The 23,520-nt window shown below is 40.5% G+C and overlaps 1 protein-coding gene across 1 annotated transcript in view; it reads right to left on the bottom strand.

Annotated features, from left to right (window-relative positions):
- Nucleotides 1–22,955, bottom strand: part of ANKRD46 (ankyrin repeat domain 46) — a 41,272-nt gene extending 18,317 nt beyond the window's left edge. Inside the window, exon 1 of the mRNA XM_027561432.1 lies at nucleotides 22,838–22,955. The gene's annotated coding sequence lies outside the window, so the exon portion shown is untranslated. The remainder of the gene's footprint in view (nucleotides 1–22,837) is intronic.
- Between the last annotated feature and the right edge of the window lie 565 nt (nucleotides 22,956–23,520).

Genomic DNA, 23,520 nt, shown 5'->3' with positions numbered 1-23,520 from the left:
GTTTAAGGAAAAAAAAAATTTCTAATTTGAATGCTGGTATACTTAAATCTCTGAGATTGTTCCCCCATCTTTTCTCTTCAGTGTGAAAGAAAACTGGCTCAGCTCTAACTGCAGTTTTTTCCACCTACCTGACCTCACCCGTCTTGCACCTTGGTGGTGCCCCATCTCTGCGCTTTCACTGGGAGCCCCTCAGGTTTCCCCTCAGGGCACTGAGAGACATTTCCAGAGACTTCTTTTTGACCACTCTCTCCTCTTGAAGGAAACATGGAAGGGAGGGAGGTCATGGACAGGAAGTATGGACCACAAAAAATCCATAGTAATTTGCTAGGTAAACATTTCTGTGTGCCAAAAATGTTCTAGATACCATGCAAAGTGGTAAAGTTGGAAAGTAAAGTCTAAATTCCAAATTTATAGCTCCAGCTGAAATTCATGACTTTTACTAGTCATTCATGCTGTTATCAAGTCCCCTTAAGTAAACTTATATAGGAAAGTAATTAGTGGCATTTTATGAAGCTCCATTTACCAATGTAAGTTAGGTTGTATCATAAAGGCCAACAGTGTGAGGCTGCAAGTGAAGACAAGGGCTGACAAGCTGCATGAGAGGACCAGTCCCATAATAGTTCAGCAAATACCCTGATGACACAGTAATACTCAAAACTTCCACACTTCTCGACTGTTCCCTAGTTTTCTGTTGGTCTGTAATACTAGTTTAGACAAACTTCATTTATCACTGATTTATCAAATCACTCAATTGATTTCCTTGAACAAATAATCTGTGTTTACCCAAAGCTTACTATTTTCCTCTCTTGTCCTGCCCACTGGAGCTGAGTGTTCATGACTAAAGCCTCTAATATATTAATATAAAATCTTCCTTTTTCAATGTTAAAATGGTACAGGGGTTATTTTGAAGTTTGTAACATTTATATTGGGTTAGCCAAAAAGTTCACTTGGGTTTTTCTGTACAACCTTAATAAGAAAACCTGAATGAACTTTTTGGTCAACCCAATATTATGAAAAGGACAATTGCTGCTTTGTGATTGGAGACAGAATTATAGATTATATAGTTATGCACCCCCAAAGTAATCCAAATGTTTCCTTAAATTTACAAGAAAGACTATTTTCTGCCAGTTTCTTTTGATATGACAAGGCCCAATAAGAAAATAAACTTGATCAAATTACAAATTTACAATTTCAAACTAAATATTTTATAAATGCATTAGACTTACTAGAAACCTGCCAAGAAAATGTCAAAGACCCTAAATAAATCACTAGAAAGCTATTAATAGCTCCCACCCAAAATAATAGGAATGAATAAAAATCAGGATATATATTAACTGTAGTCTGAAGGGTGAAGAGGACTCAAGATTTTTTCAGTTAAATTTTTTGAGATAATCGTACATTCAGCTTCAGCTGTAAGAAATAATACAGAGAGATCCTGTGTGGCATCCAGTCAGTTTCCCTCATGATAACATAGAGTAAAATTGTAGTACAACATCAGTCAGGATATTAACTTACACTGATAAAGTCAGGACACGGGCCCAGAACCTCTCCATCCCCACCAGGGTCTTTGCCCACTCACAGACACACCTATTCCCCTCCTGCCCCCACCTTCCCTTAACCCCTGGAAACCACTACCATCTTCCATTTCTAGAATTCTGTCATTTTAAGAATGATACATAAATGGAACCATACAGTATGCCACCTTTGAGGATTGTTTTTTTTTTTTTCCCACTCAACATAATTCTCTGGAGATTTACCTGGATTGTTGTCTGTATCAACAGGTTCTTTCTTTTTAACTGCTGAGTAGTATTCCATGGTATGGACGTACCACAGTTAAACTGTCTACTTACTGAAGGACATCTGATTATGTCTAGTTTGGGGTGTTATGCTAAAGCTTCTAAAACATTCAGGTGCATGTTTTTTATGGGAATATAAATCTTCATTTTTCTGGGATAAATGGCCAGGAGTGCAATTTCTGAGTCATATGGAAGCCTAAAGATTTTGATGAAAATATTGTTGAGTCTGAAGGTATTTATTTTCCCCATGTAAGGGAAAAGAAAAAAAAGGAAGAAAGAAAGGTCTTCTTTGAGGTCATTTCTCTGGGTGCTAGAAGAGTAAGAGGTTATTTATGGAAGAATTTGTAGAACTCACCACGTGGAAGGGCTCAGGTGGAAGCCCTGGTATTTACCAAAGGGAAGGCGTCATAAGAACCATTTCACAAGCATTAATGTGTGATATCTTTCAAGACTCACAGAAGGCTGAGTCTGTCACCTTGTGAAAGGATGTGGGCACACTGGAGGCGGCCTTAGAGGTGGGGAATGCAGGAGGGAGAGGGGTGCGATGCAGTCAGACTCTCCTGCCAGGGGCTGCTTTCAGGAGTGTACAGGACTCTAGAGGCAGTTTCTCTACAGTCAGATGTTCAGAGGGCTTGGCTGCTCCACCCAGAATGTATCTGGAACTGGGAACACCTAGGTTTAAGCCCCACTTCAGTTACATAATAGCTATATGACTCAAGTACCCAGAATGTAAGTTACCACCCTCCAGAGGCTGGGCACAGCTCTGAGACCAGTCCTCAACTGTACTCTAGCTTGCATAGAGCACTGATCCCCTGTTAACACAGCAGTTTCTAACAACTGGGTGACCTCTAGTGGGGAATAAAGACCTCGAAGAAAGAAAAAGAACTGGTTCCTCCTCACAGAGGAAAACCCACAAAAACAGCCAATACTGGGAATAGTCAAGCCCCAGAAAGCCCTCAGGTTGTTCACCATGGCCTAGTTTTGATTCCTAAGGGACAGTGTTCAACGACTGGTTCAGAGGCCAACTCCCTGGGATTGTTAGAAGCAGGACTTTGGGGGTCAGGTCTTAAGAGGGCTGGTATTAGCTTTAAAACTTCCAACTTCACGCTCTGTTATACTGCACAGGAATCATGAGGATGGAGTCACTCATTCTCTGGGACAAGGCAGTCACCCAGATCTCAGTAACAAGAGCTCCTAAAGCCAAACAGCGCTTGTATAAACCCACATAACAAAGAGTAAGGAGGTTTCAGTGAAAACTTGTGAGTCGCCAACTTGATAATAAAGTTCTAGTTAACACTCTTTTCTATTTTATAGTTTTATTTTACATTAATTTTAGGCCAATCTCAACAGCTTTAAGTATTCTTGATGGTTAAGAAATAGTGAAGAAAACATGTTCTATTTTAACATATACTTACTATACCATAACTTTAAATTGGTATTCTATATCCAATGTCACCAACCATACATAATGTGTTGATTTATTTTTCATTCTGAAAAGTCACTGGCAAAGGCAAGACCAAATGCTACATTCTTGGTTCAAATGGACTGACAGCCTTATGCCTACACAAACAACTTTGATCAGAGATCAAAGTACCAAACACTCAACAAAATTCAAGGAAAAATGGCATACCTGAAGAGATATGCTATCAGATCTTATCACCTGCATTTTCCAATGTCAAGGGAAAGTACTAAAACTGAGAATGACATTAGTAAATGGAACCCCCGAATCTGGATTCACTCACCTGATTATTCTTACCCTATTAGAAGGATACAGTTGTTTTTAAAACATAAAATGATCTCAAAGAGCCATAAAACAAGAATGTCCAGTGAATTTATTAAATCCTAACTGCTTGCAGTTTAAAATTACCTTTCGTAAAACCTAAGTAATGCACGGATCCACAGATATTAGACAAGGGGATAAAAAGCCCTATATAAAAGAAATTTAGCTGTGAGCAAGTAAAAATTTTAACAGTCTTTAAACCCTTTCCCAAAACACACATAATATATTTCTCCGTCTATTTATCTTTAGCAGTTATATTTCTCTAATGTTGTTGTTTAGTCGCTAAGTCACGTCCAACTCTTTTGCAACCCAATGGACTATAGCCCAGCAGGCTCCTCTGTCTGTGGGATTTCTCAGGCAAGAATACTGGAGTGGGTTGCCATTTCCTTCTCCAGGGGCTCTTCCTGACTCAGGGATTAAACCTGCATCTCCTGCATTGCAGGGGGATCCTTTATCACTGAGTCCTCCCTGGAAGCTCTGTATTTCTGTAATAGAGTGGTCTTGATAATTTTCAAGACTTAGAAAATTTAATGGGTCTAAGTTTATTATTGTCAGAGTGGATTTCAAATTTAGTCTATAAGATTTCCAAAATGCCATGCAGCTTCTATACAATTAACAAGATGATCAGGAGAAAATGGTTTATACAAAGCTTTGTTGCTTGTTTATAACTGTTTTTTAAATTCCTGACAGACCATGCCTCTAAGAAGACAAAAAACGGGTCTGACCTGTCTGTGTATCCTGGCAGATTACACAGTGCCTGGCACATTGTTTCTTAAAACCTAGACATGGGGGGTTCCAATAATTCTTTGCTGAATGTACACTCAATTAAGTTCACTATAACAGGATTTTGAAGTAACATTTTTCTTATGACTAGTTCTATAGTTCATTGTAAAATTCTTATGAAAATAAACATGAACAAAGAGAAGAAAGTACGTTATCATAATCCTAACAACTAGAAGTAACTATCATTAATATTTTGACGTTACAGTCTCACAGCTTTTTTCTCTATATGAATGTTTAATTCATACTATACATACTAATGTTAAACTTTTTTATTATATTGTGAACATGCTTCCAAGTTATCAGTCTTCTAAATTATTTTTAGTGGTTATATTCTATTGTTTGCATGTACCATAATTTTATTATTGAATTTCCTAGCATATTAAAAAAGAATCCGCCCTATAGTCTTCCAATTATTACCCAGATTCAAATTCACTGACACTGAAGATAGTCTAAGAGAATTTTTAAATAATATTTTTGGACAAAATTTGACTACCACAGTAAGCTTTTAGGCAATGTATTTAAAATGTGACACAGATGAACCTGACTATAATGAAAGGCTGTTGAACCAGCTTCATTTCTTACTGGCAAACGGTGTTACTGTGATAGCAATCTTAATGCAATGCTTGCTTTGCTCACTATAAAACTTCCAAGATTCTTATTTACGGTTCATCTTAAACTAAGTTAGATTTAGGATCCTTTTGCTGTTGTTGTTCAGTCGCTAAGTCAGGTACGATTCTTTGTGACCACATGGGCTATAGCCTGCCAGGCCCCCCATCCTTTACTCTCTCTTGGAGTCTACTCAAATTCATGTCCATTGAGTCAGTGATGCTCTAACCATCTCATCCTATGCTGCCTACTTCTCCTGCCCTCAGTCTTTCCTAGCATCAGGGTCTTTTCCAATAAGTCAGCTCTTCCCATCAGGTGGCCACAGTACTGGAGCTTCAGCCTCAGCATCAGTCCTTCCAATGAATATTCAAGGTTTATTTCGTTTAGGATTGACTGGTTTAATCTCCTTGCAGTCCAAGGGACTCTCAAGAGTCCTCTCCAGCACCACAAATCAAAAACATCAATTCTTCGGTGCACAGCCTTCTTTATGGTCCAACTCTCACACCTGTACAGGACTACTGGAAAAACCATAGCTTTGACTATGCAGACCTTTGTTGGCAAAGTGATGTCTCTGCTTTTTAGTCTGCCTGCAATGCAGGAGACTCGGGTTTGATCCCTTTCTTGGGTTGGAAAGATCCCCTGGAAGAGGGCATGGCAACCAACTCCAGTATTCTTGCCTGGAGAATCCCACAGACAGAGGAGCCTGGTAGGCTACAGTCCATAGCGTCACAAAGAGTCAGAATGAAGCAACTTAACATACACACATCATTTCAGGCTATTTCAGTACCATGAAGAATACTTAAAGTAGGAAGTTTAAAAGTAGAACCTTCTGAATTTTACTTCCAAGGCTCAAAAACAATTAACAGAAGTTCAAAAGAGTATGTTTTAGATAGAGCTGGACTCACAAGATATAATTTTAGTTTATATTTAAATTTGTGAAGCATACACATTTTATGGTATTCCCAAGTCGAATTTAACTAAAATTTTTTAATTGTGTGATTTCAACACCAAGTTATCAATTACTTCATTATTAAAAATCTTTTATTGCAGTAAAGGGGAGGTTAATTTCAAATGTGTGAATTAGAGAATGCTACTTTAAGAAAGGCCAGTACATTGTGCTTAAGCTCATATATTGATATTAATTAAAAGTGGGCTAATCGAGTATTACTTAGGTGATATTCTTAGGGAACAAAGAATTTATGTTTATAAATATTTATTATGTTATGATTATTATTTATGATGGAAAGGGCAAAATGATTTGCATGTTTGCTATTACTCTGCAAACAACTGCTTAGCAACATGTGTAACATTTATCAAGTTATTATACGCCAGGCACTGTTTAAGTATTTTTCTAGTAATAACCGAGTCCTCATGAAAAAGACCTATACTGTGAGTACTATTGATATCATTATTCTCACTTTTATAGGTGAAAAAACTATGTCCCTAAGTTTGTTTTCGTAAGATTCTTTTTAATATAATGAATTAGTTTTTAGCAAATCTTTTCATCAAAGGTTATATAAAGGGAAACATTAGTCTAGCCTACACACTTTGAATTAACTCTTAGAATCATTTCACTAAAAGTAAACTTTATTTAAACTGTGGCAAAACAATAAACATCTGGAAATGTTTCTTACTTTACAAGAAGTGTCAATCTAGCACATATCATTCTGATAAACTCTATGCAATCATTTCACACAAATTAGACTTTTTTAAGAGTAAGAAAAATAAAAATAAAGTATTTGGAAGTGTTTTCCACTTACAGGAAGTGACCATGTTCCTGGACTCAGTATTCCCAAGCATTTCTTACTTGTTGGGATAGTGAGAAAATACTTGCCTAAAATTTTATTTCTCCATCAGGAAATCACAACAAACCAAACAAGAATTTCTAAAATATATATCCTGAAGTATTTATATTACTTAACCATTATTTTAAAATTATTAAACTTTAGTGGGACTTTCCTGGCATCTCAGTGGTTAAGACTCGGTGCTTCCAGTGCAGGGGACACAGGTTTAATCCCTGGCTCCAGAACTGAGAGCTCACATGCTGCCTGGTGCAGCCAAAAAAAAATTTTTTTAGTTACAATTCAAATTTCAGAAAAATATTGGCTTAAGATAGATAAAAATTAATTTTTTACAAAGGGAATATTATCTTAGATATTTTATTCTGATGCCTTTTAGTATTTTCTATAAATTTTTACTGTGTTCACCATGTTAAAAATTCTTAGCAAGGGACTTCTTCCCACTGAAATTTCCAATTTTTAATCTGTAATAATAAAATATAGACATCAAATTAGTACTGGGAGGTCAATGTGAAGCATATTACTTTTGCAATAAAGTTATTTGATTTTTTAAAAAGTTTTTTCCTAGCTACCTCAGTATTTCACTTACGTGACCTAATGGTGCCACCTTGTGGCCCACCTGGACTTTAAGAGCAATGTGAGCATCTAGCGTTGGAGAAGGAAATGGCAACCCACTCCAGTGTTTCTGCCCGGAGAATCCCAGGGACGGAGGAGCCTGGTGGGCTGCCGTCTATGGGGTCGCACAGAGTCGGATACGACTGAAGCAACTTAGCAGCAGTAGCAGCAGCAGTACTGGTATAAAGCCAAAACGAGGGCCTCTGAAGTTTTCCTTTGTCTCATTTCAGTCACTTGTCATTCTTACTAATTTTGAAATTATTCAGAACTGGTCTGAACTTCAATTTTCCTTAGAAAAGAAAAGCTTACCTAATATAATGTGTGTCAATTATACCTCAAAGAAGAAAGAAAAGAAAGAAAGGGAAGGAAGAAAAGAAAGGAAAGGGAGGAGGGAGGAAGGAAGGGGAATTCCCTGGCGGTCCAGTGGTTCGGTCTTGGTGTTTTCACTGCCAAGGGCCTGGGTTCAGTCCCTGGTCTGGTGGAGGAACTAAAATCCCATAAACCAGGCAAAGCAGCCAGGGTAGGAGAGGGGAGAAGAGCTTACTAGGCAAATAAATAGCATAAATATGATTCCAGGCCTTTTAAATCTAAACCTCATTAAGCCCACCTTTGATATCAGACTTCATATACACAGAATTGTTAAAGTGCTACAAAAATGACCTTCTCACTTATTCATTTATTCAGTGTTATTTTAAAATATAGGAATTACAATCTTTTGTAAATTAGTCCTTATTTTCTAAATAGGACACAAAATTTAACCAGACTTCACCTCAAATCATCTGAAAGCAAAAGACTGTTCTTAGGAGTATTTCTATGAAATTTTTACAGCTGAAGGGTGATCTAGGATCACCTAACAGATTATCTAACCCAAGCTCCTAGGCTTATAGACGATACTGAGAACCAGAGAGGCTGTAACTTTTCATGTCAACCCTCACCTCCAGGGTTCTAGCCTTATTCATGATCTATGGTAGAAATACAAGGTACATCATCTTCAACGTAACAGGTTTTCACAATTCTATAACCTGCTCCCATTCATGCTCTGAATTACGTGCTAGATGGAAGCTAGTGTGTGTGGCACCCTTAATATAAAACACCCATTCTAGTGACAAAGGGTGGAATAGGACACTCCCTAGTCTACACAACTCGAGAGGACTGGTCAGCACCACAGTGGACCCTGCTCACAAGTAACTGTCAAAGAGGGACCATTAGGGAAGCAATTCAGCCAAGGGTCAATGGTGTGGTGGTCGTCAGGTAGAGTGAGTACGAGGCAGATTCAAGCCTTCTCCTGGAGACCCTCCAGCTCACCCAGGCTTGGGCCTGCAGGTGAACTGGAGGGCCCAGGGAACAGACCGGGAACTACATTCTGAGGGCTCCAGAGCCCTCAGTAAGGCCCCCCACTAGCCATGGCCCAGGCCTCGAGCAGCAGTGAACCTCTCCCCCATCCCTACTCTGTGACCTGATAGCAGTGCCGTCTGCCTGACCTATGAGGCCTGGTCTCCTCGTTTGGGCGACCTGAGGAGACTGAGGACCAGTTGGGCTGGATGTCTGGCTCCCTCAGGGATGAGCTGGGAATAATGTGGGAACCTGGCCCTGAAGGAGCTGCCAACTGAGATCCGCCTCCTCTTAGCCAGGACTGGGACCTTGGAGGGTGAGTTGTGCTTTGGGATCTTGCCCTTTTTGATCAGGACAGAGAATAACATTCATCTAGTAGAGATTTACAGCATCATCATTACCTGACTATTACCAGACCTTAAGAACCAAGGAGCTGACACTGTGAAATATGCAACAACTCACCACACCCATCCGTCACCTTTTGCTTTTAAAGGGGCTTGCTGAAAGCTTTCGGTACCTTTGGAGTTCTTAGGGCACGAGCCACCCATCTCCTTGTATGAACCTGTAACAAACCTTTCTCTGTTCCAAACTCTGTTTTAGTACTGACTGGCCTCACTGTGCATTGGGCACACAGACTTGTGCTTCGGTAACAGTGAGGCCACGTGAACCACTCCAGTCTAAATCACATTTAGAGTGCCAGGATGTTTACACTTATGGCCCAGGTAGACCCTTAAAATTCAGGAACTCCTCACATATCATTATTAGACCTACCTCTTACCCTACTTGTTCCAACCTTTAGGGACCTTGGTAAATAAGCATACGCCATGAAGAAAATGACTGACAACAGGTTGAAGGGGCTAACTTAGCCAAATCTTTAAAAATGGCATGTTTGGACTTTTTTTTTATATTTTGGTCTAGTGGCTAAGATTCCACTCTTGGAATGAAGGGGCCGTGGGTGTGATCCCTAGTGGGGGAATTAAGATCCTACATGCTGCAGAGTACGACCAATAAATCAATAAATATTAAAAAAATAAAAGCGGCATGCTTATACATAGAAACCACATGGGGTAACAGGTATTTCTGCCCACTGGAAACAGTTAAGGGTGAAATCTTTGGTAGGAAGAAAGTGCAGAGTTTTAGTAACTGAGAGTTGAGTGTGTAAGGCTTTAAAGGGAGCCTTTGATTCCTTTCCTGCTGTCTCTCCTTTGGACTGTGGGTAACCTATTTTGGGGAAGCATCTTTGATACCCAAAGAAAGTAGTGAATTACATGCTTAGAAATGGCTCTAGGTTCAAGAAAGAGAAATATGGATTTTTGCCCACTTTTTTTTTTTTTTTAACCCCAGTTAGGAGGATAAAAATAAGTATAGGATTTCAAGCAGAAGTTTTATTTTTCAGCTGGAGCTTTCTTTGTGCTGCCACTTAGGAATCTAAGATGTGGGCCAAGAAGTAGGAAATGCCAATACTATAAAGCAGGATGGAGTCAGCAGTCCTGGTAGCTTCTTTAGTGGGACAGTAATTCCAAATGGACAATGAATCATAGCAATCCCCTTTCTGCCTGAGACCTGGCCCCCATGCAGCCTCTCCTAGTAAAATGGCAGATCTGTGAGTTGGCTCAGTTTACATCTGTGTACTCAGAGTCTATGGTATCTTTCAGAAACAGGAATAGAGGCTGGCAAAACTCTGTATCACTTTCCTGTGGAACTATTTTTATAGACTGCCCAAAGACCTACCAGGCCATTGTGACCAACAGGGGAAAGAGTGGTCAGTGACTAAGGTCTCAAGACCATTCCATTTCATGATTGTTGTCTATAGATTTTATCTTTAAAAATTTTTTTTAAAGAATGGTTAACTCAATTATCAACATTTTATCAATCAGACCACTCTTTTTAAAAAAAATTCCATGCCTCACTCTTCTGGTTGAAGTTCATCCTTCAATTCTTTTAGTGAGGATCTGTAAGCAGTACAGTCTTCCAGTCTTCTGACAGTGGCTTTATTTTTACTTTATTCTTGAATAATAGTCCATGTGATTACAAGGCTGTAGCTGCCAGTTACTTTCCCTTAGCATTCTGAGGCTATCGTTCCACTGCTTCTTGGCTCTATTATTGCTAGAAGACATCTGCTTTATTCTAATTGTTGCATAAGTCTTTTCTTTGGTTTAAAAATTTTCACTTTATCCTTAATGTTAACAGTTTTGCTGGGATCTATTTAGGAGGATTTATATATCCTGCTTGGAATTCTGAGTTTTTATAATTTATAATCTAAGGACCATAGCCTCTTGAATTCTGGGGAATTCTCACTTACCTCTTCCAACTACTGCTTTTCAATCATATCTTCCTATTAGATATATGTTGGAAACTCAATTTATGCTTTTCTTAAAAAAAAAAAAAACTTTTCTACACTGTAGCTTCTAGGTACAGTTCTCAGCACTATCTTCTAATTGATTTATTATCGCTGGCTGGATTGAGTCTAAGTTTATCACACATCCAAAAAAAAAACAACCCTCAACTACTGTACTTTTTCACTTCTGAGAGTTCTAATTTTGTCTTCATCTCCATCTGCTCTTGTTACTTTTTGTTTCATAATTTACCACTTTGAATAAATGCAAGTGCTTTCTCTACTTGAGCATAGGACATTGAAAGTCTTTGTTGGAGCAACAAGTATATACTGTATGAAGAGGGAACTATAGCCATTATAACAACCTATAATGGAATATACTTTGTAAAAATACTGAATTGCTATGCTGTACCCCTTAAAACATTTAAAGCAACCACACTTCAATAAAAAAAGGGGAAAAAAAACTTTGTTGGATAGTTTCCTAAAATTACTTACACTAGGACTGAGTTTGTGTTCCAATGCAACATTGCTGGATGGATTTTTCTTGACACTGGATCTTTTTCATTCATTTTGGAATCTCTGCTGTAAGCTTATTTTGGGAGAAGGGTTTGTTTTTGTTCTCCATTCCTCCTACCACATGCTTATTCCTCCACATGGTTGCCTCCGACTTGCCACCTGACAATGAGTTCAGAACCAGGTCTTATAAAAGCTGAAGATCTTATATACTGGCCAAAACTAACCGTGCTTTTCATTCCCTTGGAGGCCCAGTGCCACCGCAGTGGACACAACTGGCTGCCTACCATTCATGCCTTTTCCTGTCCCATGGTACCAGCACTATCACTCCTGGCTGTCCCTAAGTATGTTTTGAGGAAATAAGCTCTAATTCCAAGCCATGTAACATGTAACATAGTACATTCTTCTAGCTGCAGTGGTTTATTGTTTTTTAATTAATTTTTATTGAAGCGCAGTTGATTTATTAATACACTGTTATCTTAGTTTCTGCTGTACAGCAAAGTTAATCAGTTATACATATATCCACTCTTTTTTAGACTCTTTTCCCATATAGGTCATTACAGAGTGTTAAGTAGAGTTCCCTGTCCTCTACAGTAGGTTCTTATGCAGTGGTTTTATTTAGAAGTAAGGCAATGGCAACCAACTCCAGTACTCTTGCCTGGAAAATCCCATGAACGGGGGAGCCTGGTAGGCTGCAGTCCATGGGGTCACTAAGAGTCGGACATGACTGAGCGACTTCACTTTCACTTTTCACTTTCATGCGTTGGAGAAGGAAATGGCAACCCATTCCAGTGTTCTTGCCTGGAGAATCCCAGGGATGGGGGAGCCTGGTGGGCTGCCGTCTATGGGGTAACACAGAGTTGGACACGACTGAAGTGACTTAGCAGCAGCAGCAGACATACTTCAGTCCAATAAGACCCTTTACTTACTGTGATATATATTCAGTTCAGTTCAGTCGTTCATTTGTGTCTGACTCTTTGCGACCCCATGAATAGTAGCACGCCAGGCCTCCCTGTCCATCACCAACTCCCGGAATTTACTCAAACTCATGTGCATCGAGTCAGTGATGCCATCCAGCCATCTTATCCTCTGTTGTCCCCTTCTCTTCCCACCCCCAATCCCTCCCAGCATCAGGGTCTTTTCCAATGAGTCAACCCTTCATATGAGGTGGCCAAAGTACTGGAGTTTCAGCTTTAGCATCAATCCTTCCAATGAACACACAGGACTAATCTCCTTCAGAATGGACTGGTTGGATCTCCTTGCAGTCCAAGGGACTCTCAAGAGTCTTCTCTGACACCACAGTTCCAAAGCATCAATTCTTCGGTGCTCAGCTTTCTTCACAGTCCAACTCTCACATTCATACATGACCACTGGAAAAACCATATAAAGTGATATATTCTTTTTTTTCTGATAATAATGTGTAAACAGAATATCTAAAATTGCTTTAGTCATTTTGACATGTATTTCAGAAGGGACAGAGGGAGAGAGAGAAACAGATAAAGAGAAAGGTAGGGGTGCTGGAGATGAGAAGCACACAGGGAAACAGAGCCAGACCTTGATTAAACCTCACATGAAGCTCATACTAACTACGGACTTTTCAAATACAGGCATCAATAAATTCCTTTTTTTACTGACAGTTTGAATTAGGTTTTCTGTTACAACCAAATATTTAAATGATACAGAACCTAAAGTCTTACTTCCTTGGTGGATCAGAGGGAGAAGAATCCACCTGCAATGCAGGAGACTGGGGTTCAATCCCTGGGTTGGGAAGATTCCTGGAGAAGGGAATGGCAACCCACTCCAGTATTCTTGCCTGGAGAATTCCATGGACAGAGGCTACAGTCCAGGGGATCACAAAGAGTCAGACACAACTGAATGACTAACACTTCCTTTACACTGTCCTTGAATCTAAAGTAGTCATTACCACTTGATTCCTACTGCTGTGTGCTTCTGCCACTGCTTTCTACGAAGGAAAAAATACTGCTTGTGTTACATGTTTCAGCGAAAGACAAAGATCAAATGAAGGGTGGGAGCAATGATATCTAACTCTCTTCAAGAAGCTGAATTAACTAAGGTCCAAGAAATCTCATTTGAAAATGGAATAAATAGCACAGCAGGCAGGAAGCAGACTGAAAGCTGGGTAAATTCTAAGCGCTCACCAAGGAGATAACTTGAAGTACAAGTTGAACAGATCATCTGAATAGATGAGATAAAAATAAGCTCACTGTGGGGAAAACACAGACAATACCAGTTTTTGTTCTATTTTTAAGAAAAACAACCAAGAGGCAAACACAACCCCAAATGGGGAAGCGGCAGAAAGAGATTTAAATGAAAGAATCAGTGCCATCTGGCTCTTGGAAAAAGACATATTTGGGCTAAAAATGCCACCAAAGTTAGAATGCCTAAACCGTTCTGACAATGTCACACCCAGGACATTAAAAAATTTTTAACTTAGACTAAAGAAAAAAAGACACCATAAGAGAAAATACAGGTTTCTTAGCTAGTTTTAATATACTTAGGTTACAAAGTAAAACAGAGACTCCCCAAGTGGTCCAGAGGTTAGGCCTCTGTGCTCCCAATGCAGGAGGCCTAGGTTCGATCCCTGCTTGGGGAGCTAGAGCTTACATGTCACAACTAAAGATCTTGCATACCACAAGTAAGACTTTTTTTTTTAAAGTAAAATACAACAGAGGAATTTCATGAAGAACCAATGTCGAAAAAATAGCTAAATAAACCATGTGTGTTCTTGCATTTGCTTCTGTATGACTTGGCACCATCCCTAAATAACAATGTGCACATATCTTTTAATTGATTGTATTCAATTGGATAAATCTGTCAAAAGTACTACTTCTTATTGGATAGTTCCGTGAATACACAGAAGCATCAGTATTTCTTTGGCATATGTGTGTTTATGGCCACGTGACCAAGAGCTGGGAACAAAAAAATCATCAAACTTTTTTTAATCAGATGGGTGTATGCCTATCTTTATTGAACATAGTTTAGTCTAGAATTGTTTTGTTTCTCTAATAACTACTGGCAAATCAAAATTTAAATTATATAAGGTTTATAAATACTGCAGTGAACAAAGAGGTCTAGAAAAACTGAACAGCACTAACAAGTTCTTCTTCAAGTTCTACACTTCTTCAAGTTCTAGAATTCTGGGTATATAAACAAAGGAAGTGAAATCTTATCTCCAAGAGACACCTGCATGTTCACTGCAGCATTATTCACAATAACCAAGGTATGGAAACAACCTAAGCGTCCACTGATGCTGAGGTTGAGTGAGTGGATTAGAGTGGGTAAGAAAGATGCTGAATATACACGACGAACATTATTCAGCCATAAAAAGGAGGAAATTCTGCCGTTTGTGACAACACGAATGAACCTGGATGATACCACACAAAGAGAAGTTAGACACAGAAAGACAAATATGGAATGATCTCACTTACATGTGATATGGAATCTAAAAAGTCAAACTCACAGAACCAGAGAGCAGAAGGGTAGTTGCCAGGGGCTGAGGGACAGGGAAATGGGAAGGCGTTGGTCAAAGGGTACAAACTATCACTCATGACATGGAGCTAATGTTCAGCAGGTTGATTACAGGTAATAGTATGTATTGTGTACTTGAAATTTGCTGAGCAGATCTTGTGTTCTCATTACATATGCACACAAAGGTACTTATGTGAGGTGATGGATGTATTAACTGTAACTTGCCTGGGGGCAATCATTTCAAATTTATGAAAATATTAAATCATCACACTGTATGCCTTTTAAAAAATCAGACTGCACAAACATTATGTCCAATTTTTATTTGTCAATAATATTTCAATGAATCTGGAAAGATCCTGAAAGATGACACTGTGAAAGTGCTGCACTCAATAAGCCAGCACATTTGGAAAGCTCAGCAGTGGCCACAGGACTGGAAAAGGTCAGTTTTCATTCCAATCCCAAAGAAAGGCAATGCCACAGAATGCTCAAACTACCGCACAATTGCACTCATCTCACATGCCAGTAAAATAATGCTCAAAATTCTCCAAGCCAGGCTTCAGCAATACGTGAACCGTGAACTTCCAAATGTTCAAGCTGGTTTTAGAGAAGGCAGAGGAACCAGAGATCAAATTGCCAACGTCCGCTGGATCATGGAAAAAGCAAGAGAGTTCCAGAAAAACATCTATTTCTGCTTTACTGTCTATGCCAAAGCCTTTGACTGTGTGGATCACAATAAACTGTGGAAAATTCTGAAAGAGATGGGAATACCAGACCACCTGACCTGCCTCTTGAGAAACCTGTATGCAGGTCAGGAAGCAACAGTTAGAACTGGACATAGAACAACAGACTGGTTCCAAATAGAAAAAGGAGTACGTCAAGGCTGTATATTGTCACCCTGCTTATTTAACTTATATGTAGAGTACATCATGAGAAATGCTGGGCTGGATGAAGCACAAGCTGGAATCAAGATTGCCGGGAGAAATATCAATATCCTCAGATATGCAGATGACACCACCCTTATGGCAGAAGGTGAAGAAGAACTCAAGAGCCTCTTGATGAAAGTGAAAGAGGAGAGTGAAAAAGTTGGTTTAAAGCTCAACATTCAGAAAACGAAGATCATGGCATCTGGGCCCATCACTTCACGGCAAATAGATGGGGAAACAGTGTCAGACTTCATTTTTGGGGCTCCAAAATCACTGCAGATGGTGACTGCAGCCATGAAATTAAAAGACGCTTACTCCTTGGAAGGAAAGTTATGACCAACCTAGACAGCATATTCAAAAGCAGAGACATTATTTTGTCAACAGAGGTCTGTCTAGTCAAGGCTATGGTTTTTCCAGTGGTCATGTATGGATGTAAGAGTTGGACCATAAAGAAAGTTGAGCACTGAAGAATTGATGCTTTTGAACTGTGTTGTTAGAGAAGACTCTTGAGAGTCCCTTGGACTACAAGGAGGTCCAACCACTCCATCCTAAAGGAGATCAGTCCTGGGTGTTCACTGGAAGGACTGATGTTGAAGCTGAAACTCCAATACTTTGGCCACCTGATGTGAAGAGCTGACTCATTTGAAAAGACCCTGATGCTGGGAAAGATTGAGGGCAGAAGGAGAAGAGGATGATAGAGGATGAGATGGCTGGACGGCATCACCAACTCAATGGACATGGGTTTGGGTAGACTCCAAGAGCTGGTGATGGACAGAGAGGCCTGGCGTGCTGCGGTTCATGGGGCTGCAAAGAGTCGGCATGACTGAGTGACTGAACTGAACTGAAGCTGGAAAAAAGGAAAAAGGAACAAGCATCCATATTTGGAAATTAGCTATTCCTTTGTCACTGATTTTATTTATATATTACATATACTTTATGCATAAGATATAAGTTGATCATTCTTATGTCTGTATGCTGGTTTGGAAAATGGGATTTCATTACAAAGATATAAACCATAAATTTAAGTTCTAATAATACCGAAAATAATTTTAAATAGGTAAATCTTTTTCAAACACCACAATACAATCCTTTATAAAATATAATTCTCATTAATTTTCCTTGTAAGAAATCTAGAAAAAGTCTTTAGTAGAATGGTATGGAACAAATTTGGTACGATATTTCTATAGTGACAATCTCAAAAGTTCTTCCATTTTTAAAGGATGAATAGAGTTAATGAAAAACCCTGCAGCATAAGAGAAGAGGTTCATTAGTTCTACATAGAAAAATATACCACTGAAAATTGTGTACAAGAAATGAAAAAAAAAAAAGAAAAAGTCTGGCTTAGGAATATACCAAAAAAAAAAAAAATTAAGAACTCAGGTTATGGGGAAAAAAAAGTACCATATGGAAACTGGGATTATAAAAAAGACTATGAATTAGATAAAAACATTAAAGAAAATTTAAAATTCAAATTGTAAGCAGAGAAAGTGTTAGTCACTCAGTTGTGTATGACTCTTTGCAACCCCATGGACTGCAGTCTGCCAGGCTCCTCCGTCCGTGGGATTCTCCAGGCAAGAATATAGGAGTGGGCTGCCATTCCCTTCTCCAGGGGAAACTTCCCAAGCCAGGGACTGAACCCTGGTCTCCCACATTGCAGGCAGATTCTTTACTGTTTGAGCCACCAGGGATGTCCCTGTAAGCAGTAAAGAACATAACAAATGTTACAAAAAACAAATCGGTGATGGAAAGGCCTAACTTAAGAAACTCTGCAAAAGAAAAGTTAACAAGGACGTGTGAAATGATTATGACAACTAAAGAACAGAGCCAACCCATGAAAAACTGCCAAAGGGGGAAAAATGAGAAAACAACAAAAGACAAACTTAAGAAAGTACCTCCCTCAAATTAAAAAGATTTCCATCTGTAGACTGAAGGACACATCATCTTCCAGATAAAACTAATGGATTAAAACAATCAGTAGATACAATCCTAAACTTCAAAATAATTTATTTAAGCACCTTTAACCTTTACAATCCAACTGTGAGCTGAACTTGTTATGGAAAAGGCACAAAACAAGACCATGGAAAGAGTTTATATCCACAGTAAAGATGGTATAAATCTAGTATACAGTATATACCTTGTAGATTATTTTATATTTGGGCATTAATTTACTGAGGGCAGAAACAAGGACCTAAACTCATGTTGAGATAAAAAGACAACATATTTCAAAATAAATCCTGGTTTTCAACTTTCTTGAGTATGTATTTTGTTTTAAATGCACAGTTTGTAGCACCTCTAAGTTAATTTTAATCTGAGGTAAGAACAAAAATAAGTGACAAAGGAACATCTTCCACCAAAGGGCTTTTTTGAGCCCTGAAATGAATTATGTAAAAAAGGACAAGCTTTTCTGTGTATGGGTTTTGGAGGTTAACAACACATTATCATTTTCAGTATAGTAGTACAGTTATTTTACTTCCACCAATCATTGATAAAGTGATCCAAGTCTGACTGCTAAATAGGTGGAGCTAGAAATAAAATTATTTACTGTGAGGGCAACTGCAGTGCTTTCAAATAAGAGTTTACAGCTAACCTCCTCTAAAAAGCTGTCCATACTTGGTGACTCCAATCCCTTTCCCTTGATTCTCTCTTCAAACCACACCAGATTTTCTTCCCACTCTTCTTAGAGTCCTCTTGCATCAACACCAGTGACCGCTACATTGCTAAGTACCACATTCATTTCAAAGTCCTCATCTTACAATGTGTCGAATCAAAGACTTCTCCTTCTCAGTCTCCTCTGTGGTTCCAACCTCTGAACACGGAAAGAAAATCCCAGAGCTCAATCCTTACTTCTTTAGACCAGATCTCATATAATCTCAAGGCGTGAAATACTACCTATTTGCTAATGATTCCTAAATTTCTATTTTGAGTTGGGACCTTTCCACTCAACTCCAGTCTGATACAACATCACCTCAACAGGCATCTCAAACCTGACTCGTCTAAAGCTGAACTCTTGATTGCTGCTCCACCAACCTCCCCATCTCTCTCATCCTCAAGTCTTCCCCATGTCAGTAAGGACAACTCTATCCCTCCACTAGCTTAGGCCAAAGGCCTCGCATCATCCTTCCTTCTTTTACTCTCATACTCCACACCCAATCCATTAGCAAATCCTGTCAGCCATACCTAGAAAACAGCAGCTTCTTACTACATTATTGCTACCACTTGGTCTAAACTCCTTCATCTCTCATTCGAATACTGACCCAACCTAACTGGGCTCCCTGCTTCCATCCTTGCTCCTACTGTCCATTCTGAATACAGGAGTCAGAGTGATCTTTTACACCTGTTAAGTCAGGTCCCCCCACTCCCCTCTCAACCACCTCCCTCCTCACTCAGGGGAAACGCCATGGTCTTCACCAGGACAGATGAGCTCTAGAGCTTACCTCACTCTTCCTGCCTCTGCTCAAACCCACTGGCCTCCTTGCTGGCCAAAAAGCCTGGCGGCCTCTGGGCCTGGGCCCTTGCCTGGTGCACCCAACCCCTACACAGCTGCAGGGCTGTCTCTGACCCCTTCAGGTTGTACTCAGGAGCCTTCTCTATGAAGCTGTTCCTTATTTCAAAACTGCTTCTGCTCCTTCCCTGGATCTCCCTATCCCCCTTCACTGCTTCATTTTTCTTCTAAGCAATTATTACCACCTGACTGGATAGATTTTAATTTTTAATTTTAAAAAAGTATTTTATTTATCATCCCCATCCCCACCTTTTCCCAGTGGAATGTTAGCTCCAGGAGGACAAAAATTCTGTTTTGTTTCGTTCCTCTTGCATCTCCAGGGATGAGAACCATGCTTGGCTCTGGGAGGCACTCCGTATACGTTTGCTACAGGAGTGCTGAATATGCAAACTCTTAAATGCTGATAAGGCTAAGGGATTTAGCACACTATAGTATCCAACTTCTCTCCACAATGGGAAATACCACTTTACAGGAACTGGAAATGCCTTTCTCTTCCATATAGTAATACAATTTGCTCTAAATAGCACGCCCCAAATTTCTTAATTCCTCTTTTCTACAGTCTTTCAAATGTCTTTCCGATGTACATCCTCTAAAATATTAACTTGCGTGCTAAGTTGCTTCAGTCATGTCTGACTCTTTGCAACCCTATGGGCCCTATGGAACCTGCCACGCTCCTTTGTCCATGGGATTCTTCTGGCAAAATTACTGGAGTGGGTTGCCATGTCCTACTCCAGAGGATCTTCCCGACCCAGGGATTGAACTCGTGTCTCTTATGTCTCCTGCACTGACAAGTGGGTTCTTCATCACATGGACAAATCTTTCATTCCCCTTTAGCATTACTGTCATAATATTGCAAAGCCAAAGTGAATTCACTAAAAATGCTATCAAAATGCAAATAATGATGAAAAGTAATGAAGCTCATTAACAACCAAATAAACCCAACCGTACTTCAAATCAAATCACACGTATCAGAGTGTGAGGGCCCTAGTCTATGCTTAACTTTATTATCACTATACTCCTTAATAAGCAAACATTTTTCTAATTAAATTCCCTTTTTAGCTAAAAAGGAGTTGATACAGGATACTTGCATTTACCCATGAAAATTAAACCTCAGGGAAATCAGTTCAAGCTATTAGGTTGGTGTGAAAGTAATTGCAATTTTACACTAGAAATTGGCCATATGACACTGGAATACATTCTTAAATAAATGTGGTTATGTTATACATCATTTTAACGTGCACTTATTGCTTTATGTTTTTTGCTAATGACTTATTACTTGTTGTTTGTATTTATTTTAGACTATGTAAATGACATTAGACAATATGCAAATTTGAGCGATTTTTTTTTTTTATTCAAGTTCAAAATGGGTTGTAAAGAGGCAGGGAGACAAGTCGCAACATCAACAAGGCATTTAGACCTGGAACTTCTAACTACAAACGTGCAGTGGTTGTTCAAGAAGTTCTGCAAAGGAAATGAGAGCCTTGAAGATGAGGAGCATACTGGTTGGCCATCGGAAGTGGGCAAAGACCAACTGAGAGTCACTATCAAAGCTGATCTTACAACCACACGAGAAGTTGTCAAAGGACTCAACGTTGACCATTTTACAGTTGTGTGGCATTTGATGCAAACTGGAAAGGTGAAAAAGCTCCGTTAGTGGGTGCCTCACAAGCTGACCACAAATCAAAAAAATCATTGTTCTGAAGTGTCATTTGCCCTTATTCAACAACAATGAACTATTTCTCCATTGGACTGTGACATGCAAGGAAAAGTCGACTGTGTACGACAACCAGTGACAACCAGCTCTGTGGATGGACTGAGAAGAAGCTCCAAAGCACTTCCCAAAACCAAACTTGCACCAAAAAAGGTCATAGTCACTGTCTGGTGTTCTGCTGCACGTCTGATTCATACAGCTTTCTGAATCCCGGTGAAACCATTACACTTCAGAAGTATGCTCAACAAACCGATGAGATGCACGGAAACCTGCAACACCCGCGGCTGGCACCGGTCAACAGAAAGGGCCCCATTCTCCATGACAACACCCCACCGCACGCCACACAACCAGCACTTCAAAAGCTGAACGAAATGGGCTACGTTTTGCCTCATCTGCCATATTCACCTGACCTCTCACCAACTGACTACCCCTTCTTTAAGCATCTTGACAACGTGTTGCAGGCAAACGCTTCCACGACCAGCAGAAGGTAGAAAATGCTTCCCAAGAGTTTGTGGAATCCCAAAGTACGTTATTTTTACACTATAGGAATAAACAAACTTATTTCTCATTGATAAAAACATGTTGATTGTAATGGTTTCTATTTTGATTAATAACCATGTGTTGGCGCCTAGTTACAATGATTGAAAATTCACGGGCCAAAATCGCAATTACTCTTGTACCAACCTAATACGAGTCAAATTGATAAGTAAACAAAAGTCTTATGGAATAGGTTTGTACAGGTAACAAGCAGGGACACTGTAATAAGGAGATGAGGTTTAAATCCTTTACTAACTGTTTGACCTTGGACAAGTTAATTTAGACTCTGTGCCTCGGTTTCCTTATCTGTAAAATGGAAATGGTACCCCCTGCTGTTGCTACAAGGATTAAATACAGACACAATACGATTTAAAGCATCCAGCACAATGACATATAGTAAGCACTGAAGACTGCTCTTACTATAATTCCCGCCCCACTAGCAGAGCTCTTTAAGCTCCTAGGTACCATTCTTTAGAATGAGAAGTGATACTATTAAATGACGTATTTTTTTTCCCCTTTCGTTATATTAGGTAGCCAACTCCAAACACCGTGGGCCGTTTTAAAGAATAAATGTCATTTTCTCGAGGCAGAGCCCTGTACTGCAAGATGATCTGCCTCCTGCATTGCACATTTAATACGGAGCAGTCCTGTCTTTGAACCCGGGTACCCGGGGCCATGTAATATCGGGACAGTTCGCTCACATCTCCGCAGCTTCTCTTCACGCCTGAACTGCGGGTTCCGAGCAACTGGCCGCATGCTGTCCGTGCCGAGGCCGAGACAGTGCACCTTTTCTGGCGGAGTGACGAGACGCCGGCCGTGGGGGCTCCGGCTCGGACCGTCGACCTCGCGAGGCCCCGCCAGGCCGCCCGCCCCGGCACGCCCGCCGCGCGGCCGTTACCCTCAAACCAGCCCCCAGAGCCCGCGCCGGCCCTCCCAGCTCCCCCGGGCAGCACAGACCCGAGACCGGTCACCACGGGTCTGGTTCCCCGCGGGCGGCCTAGCCTCTCAGGTCCCTAGACCAGGCCCCAAGCTGGGCCCTCCGGTGTTTCGGGGCCATCGGGGGGAGGTGTCAGTGGCTTTCATCCCGGGGCTGCCCGCGGGCCGAGACCCAAGTACCTTCCAGTCAGTCGAGGAATGGTGGCAGCGGCACCACCTTCCTCCCGGCGACCGCGGCAGAGGCGACGGCAGCGGACCGAGAGGAGGAACGGACTGGCCACTAAGACGAGCTGGCCCTAGCTGGCCAGAGAGGCCTCACTCCGCCGCGGCTGGTGCGCCCCCTGGAGGCTGGAAGTCGCACTGGCGGCTCGACCAGCTCTCAATCACTACGCAAAGTAAGAAAACTGCTGCCGGGGAGAAGAGAAGACAACTGAGAAAGGTTCCATAGATCTGAGTCCAGGAGCATTTTGCGCTTCTCAAGGCCTTTTCTAAACAAACATCCCACCCCTCAGCTAAATGAAGGCTTCACAGACCAGGACAGTCTTACCAAGAGCTATGTTGTTGTTCAGTCTCTAAGTTGAGTCGGACTCCTTGTGACCCCATGCGCTGCAGAAGGCCAAGCTCCTCTGCTGCTGCTACTGCTGCTAAGTCGCTTCAGCCGTGTCCGACTCTGTGCGACCCCATGGACTGCAGCCCACCAGGCTTCTCCGTCCATGGGATTCTCCAGGCAAGAACATTGGAGTGGGTTGCCATTTCCTTCTCCAGTGCATGAAAGTGGAAAGTGAAAGTGAAGTTGCTCAGTCGTGTACGACTCTGTACGACCCCATGGACTGCAGCCTACCAGGCTCCTCCATCCATGGGAT

This window comes from Bos indicus x Bos taurus, chromosome 14 (genome assembly GCF_003369695.1).
Source record: "Bos indicus x Bos taurus breed Angus x Brahman F1 hybrid chromosome 14, Bos_hybrid_MaternalHap_v2.0, whole genome shotgun sequence".
NCBI lineage: Eukaryota > Metazoa > Chordata > Mammalia > Artiodactyla > Bovidae > Bos > Bos indicus x Bos taurus.
The sequence above is the reverse complement of the archived record's forward strand: the minus strand, read 5'-3'. Positions and strand labels throughout refer to the sequence as shown.